This window comes from Pelodiscus sinensis, chromosome 15 (assembly GCF_049634645.1).
Source record: "Pelodiscus sinensis isolate JC-2024 chromosome 15, ASM4963464v1, whole genome shotgun sequence".
In the NCBI taxonomy this organism is placed as follows: Eukaryota; Metazoa; Chordata; order Testudines; family Trionychidae; genus Pelodiscus; species Pelodiscus sinensis.
The window spans coordinates 5,538,716-5,542,960 of record NC_134725.1 but is presented as its reverse complement, the minus strand read 5'-3'; the positions used below and the strand labels follow the sequence as shown (position 1 = coordinate 5,542,960).

Below are 4,245 nucleotides of genomic sequence, written 5' to 3'. Positions count from 1 at the left end.
GGGAGCTCACTACAGTTCCCTGCCGCATCCCGCTGCCCGGCGCCGCCCCCGCCAAGGAGCACACGGGGTCTGCAAGGAAAGCGAGAGCGGCCACGCAGATGCCGCTGCAGCCTTTCTCCCCTTCGGGGTGGCGAATGGTTCAGTCCATCCCAGCAAGGGAGCGTCGTTCAAGAGACGCGCTAGGGAAAGGCAGACTAGGCCTCAGCGGTGGGGGAAGGGAGCGCGGGCAGCGCGCAGCCAGGGTGCGGGGCGAGGCGTGCATGGGTCACATTGAGCTAGCCTGCAGTGCCGGGGACATGGAGCACTGGGGTGCCGCTGTGATGTCATTGCACGGTCACAGCGCGCCTCTGTGATGTCATTGCACGGTCACAGCACAGCACTGTGATGTCATTGCACGGTCACAGTGCGCCTCTGTGATGTCATTGCACGGTCACAGCGCACTGCTGTGATGTCATTGCACGGTCACAGTGCGCCTCTGTGATGTCATTGCACGGTCACAGCACAGCACTGTGATGTCATTGCACGGTCACAGCGCGCCTCTGTGATGTCATTGCACGGTCACAGCGCACCGCTGTGATGTCATTGCACGGTCACAGTGTGCCGCTGTGATGTATTGCACGGTCACAGCGCGCCGCTGTGATGTCATTGCACGGTCACAGTGCGCCGCTGTGATGTATTGCACCGTCACAGTGCGCCGCTGTGATGTATTGCATACAGCTGTGGGTAGAGCTCTGACGTCATTGTGCGGGTTTCAGTGCAATGAGCTAATGTCATGGGGGAATTATGCCATGTCCGTACCATGTTAACCGTGAAATAACACTGTGTGGGCCTTACCAGTTAAGCGGTGGCTCGACCGATGTGGGCAGAACCAGCCCACAAAATTTTGGCACTTGAGGCGGGAAGCTCAAATGACGCCCCCATGTTCCCTTGCTGCACCAGCAGCAGAAACAAGTTTCTACACCCTGGGTCCTAGTGGCGCCACCGCAGAGTCTGGCACCTGAGGAGGCCGTCTCAGCTCGCCTCACGGTAAGGCCAGCCCTGGCGTGGGCCCAGCCTAGCCCAAGTAGCCTGTGGCATTGCAGGCCCTTGGCGCTGACCAGAGCCCCCCCTCGGCCTTAGCGCTGACCAGAGAGCGACAGGCCCCCCCTCGGCCTTAGCGCTGACCAGAGAGCGACAGGCCCCCCCTCGGCCTTAGCGCTGACCAGAGAGCGACAGGCCCCCCCTCGGCCTTAGCGCTGACCAGAGCGCGACAGGCCCCCCCTCGGCCTTAGAACTGACCAGAGAGCGACAGGCCCCCCCTCGGCCCTTAGCGCTGACCAGAGAGCGACAGGCCCCCCCTCGGCCCTTAGCGCTGACCAGAGAGCGACAGGCCCCCCCTCGGCCCTTAGCGCTGACCAGAGAGCGACAGGCCCCCCCTCGGCCTTAGCGCTGACCAGAGAGCGACAGGCCCCCCCTCGGCCTTAGTGCTGACCAGAGAGCGACAGGCCCCCCCCTCGGCCTTAGCGCTGACCAGAGAGCGACAGGCCCCCCCTCGGCCTTAGCGCTGACCAGAGAGCGACAGGCCCCCCCTCGGCCTTAGCGCTGACCAGAGAGCGACAGGCCCCCCCTCGGCCTTAGCGCTGACCAGAGAGCGACAGGCCCCCCCTCGGCCCTTAGCGCTGACCAGAGAGCGACAGGCCCCCCCTCGGCCCTTAGCGCTGACCAGAGAGCGACAGGCCCCCCCTCGGCCTTAGCGCTGACCAGAGAGCGACAGGCCCCCCCTCGGCCTTAGCGCTGACCAGAGAGCGACAGGCCCCCCCTCGGCCCTTAGCGCTGACCAGAGAGCGACAGGCCCCCCCTCGGCCTTAGCGCTGACCAGAGAGCGACAGGCCCCCCCTCGGCCCTTAGCGCTGACCAGAGCGCGACAGGCCCCCCCTCGGCCTTAGCACTGACCAGAGAGCGACAGGCCCCCCCTCGGCCCTTAGCGCTGACCAGAGAGCGACAGGCCCCCCCTCGGCCCTTAGCGCTGACCAGAGAGCGACAGGCCCCCCCTCGGCCCTTAGCGCTGACCAGAGAGCGACAGGCCCCCCCTCGGCCCTTAGCGCTGACCAGAGAGCGACAGGCCCCCCCTCGGCCCTTAGCGCTGACCAGAGAGCGACAGGCCCCCCCTCGGCCTTAGCGCTGACCAGAGAGCGACAGGCCCCCCCTCGGCCTTAGCGCTGACCAGAGAGCGACAGGCCCCCCCTCGGCCTTAGCGCTGACCAGAGCGCGACAGGCCCCCCCTCGGCCTTAGAACTGACCAGAGAGCGACAGGCCCCCCCTCGGCCCTTAGCGCTGACCAGAGAGCGACAGGCCCCCCCTCGGCCCTTAGCGCTGACCAGAGAGCGACAGGCCCCCCCTCGGCCCTTAGCGCTGACCAGAGAGCGACAGGCCCCCCCTCGGCCTTAGCGCTGACCAGAGAGCGACAGGCCCCCCCTCGGCCTTAGTGCTGACCAGAGAGCGACAGGCCCCCCCCTCGGCCTTAGCGCTGACCAGAGAGCGACAGGCCCCCCCTCGGCCTTAGCGCTGACCAGAGAGCGACAGGCCCCCCCTCGGCCTTAGCGCTGACCAGAGAGCGACAGGCCCCCCCTCGGCCTTAGCGCTGACCAGAGAGCGACAGGCCCCCCCTCGGCCCTTAGCGCTGACCAGAGAGCGACAGGCCCCCCCTCGGCCCTTAGCGCTGACCAGAGAGCGACAGGCCCCCCCTCGGCCTTAGCGCTGACCAGAGAGCGACAGGCCCCCCCTCGGCCTTAGCGCTGACCAGAGAGCGACAGGCCCCCCCTCGGCCCTTAGCGCTGACCAGAGAGCGACAGGCCCCCCCTCGGCCTTAGCGCTGACCAGAGAGCGACAGGCCCCCCCTCGGCCCTTAGCGCTGACCAGAGCGCGACAGGCCCCCCCTCGGCCTTAGCACTGACCAGAGAGCGACAGGCCCCCCCTCGGCCCTTAGCGCTGACCAGAGAGCGACAGGCCCCCCCTCGGCCCTTAGCGCTGACCAGAGAGCGACAGGCCCCCCCTCGGCCCTTAGCGCTGACCAGAGAGCGACAGGCCCCCCCTCGGCCTTAGCGCTGACCAGAGAGCGACAGGCCCCCCTCGGCCTTAGCGCTGACCAGAGAGCGACAGGCCCCCCCTCGGCCCTTAGCGCTGACCAGAGAGCGACAGGCCCCCCCTCGGCCTTAGCGCTGACCAGAGAGCGACAGGCCCCCCCTCGGCCCTTAGCGCTGACCAGAGAGCGACAGGCCCCCCCTCGGCCCTTAGCGCTGACCAGAGAGCGACAGGCCCCCCCTCGGCCCTTAGCGCTGACCAGAGAGCGACAGGCCCCCCCTCGGCCTTAGCGCTGACCAGAGAGCGACAGGCCCCCCCTCGGCCTTAGCGCTGACCAGAGAGCGACAGGCCCCCCCTCGGCCCTTAGCGCTGACCAGAGAGCGACAGGCCCCTCGGCCTTAGCGCTGACCAGAGAGCGACAGGCCCCCCCTCGGCCTTAGCGCTGACCAGAGAGCGACAGGCCCCCCCTCGGCCCTTAGCGCTGACCAGAGAGCGACAGGCCCCCCCTCGGCCTTAGCGCTGACCAGAGAGCGACAGGCCCCCCCTCGGCCCTTAGCGCTGACCAGAGAGCGACAGGCCCCCCCTCGGCCCTTAGCGCTGACCAGAGAGCGACAGGCCCCCCCTCGCCCTTAGCGCTGACCAGAGAGCGACAGGCCCCCCCTCGGCCTTAGCACTGACCAGAGAGCGACAGGCCCCCCCTCGGCCCTTAGCGCTGACCAGAGAGCGACAGGCCCCCCCTCGGCCCTTAGCGCTGACCAGAGAGCGACAGGCCCCCCCTCGGCCTTAGCACTGACCAGAGAGCGACAGGCCCCCCCTCGGCCCTTAGCGCTGACCAGAGAGCGACAGGCCCCCCCTCGGCCTTAGCGCTGACCAGAGAGCGACAGGCCCCCCCTCGGCCCTTAGCACTGACCAGAGAGCGACAGGCCCCCCCTCGGCCCTTAGCGCTGACCAGAGAGCGACAGGCCCCCCCTCGGCCCTTAGCACTGACCAGAGAGCGACAGGCCCCCCCTCGGCCCTTAGCGCTGACCAGAGAGCGACAGGCCCCTCGGCCTTAGCGCTGACCAGAGAGCGACAGGCCCCCCCTCGGCCTTAGCGCTGACCAGAGAGCGACAGGCCCCCCCTCGGCCCTTAGCGCTGACCAGAGAGCGACAGGCCCCCCCTCGGCCTTAGCGCTGACCAGAGAGC

General features: G+C 68.3%; 1 protein-coding gene across 1 annotated transcript in view; it reads left to right on the top strand.

Annotated features, from left to right (window-relative positions):
- Positions 1-90: 90 nt before the first annotated feature.
- Positions 91-4,245, top strand: part of GAS2L1 (growth arrest specific 2 like 1) — a 48,629-nt gene continuing 44,474 nt past the window's right edge. The window contains exon 1 of the mRNA XM_075897919.1: positions 91-1,026. The gene's annotated coding sequence lies outside the window, so the exon portion shown is untranslated. The remainder of the gene's footprint in view (positions 1,027-4,245) is intronic.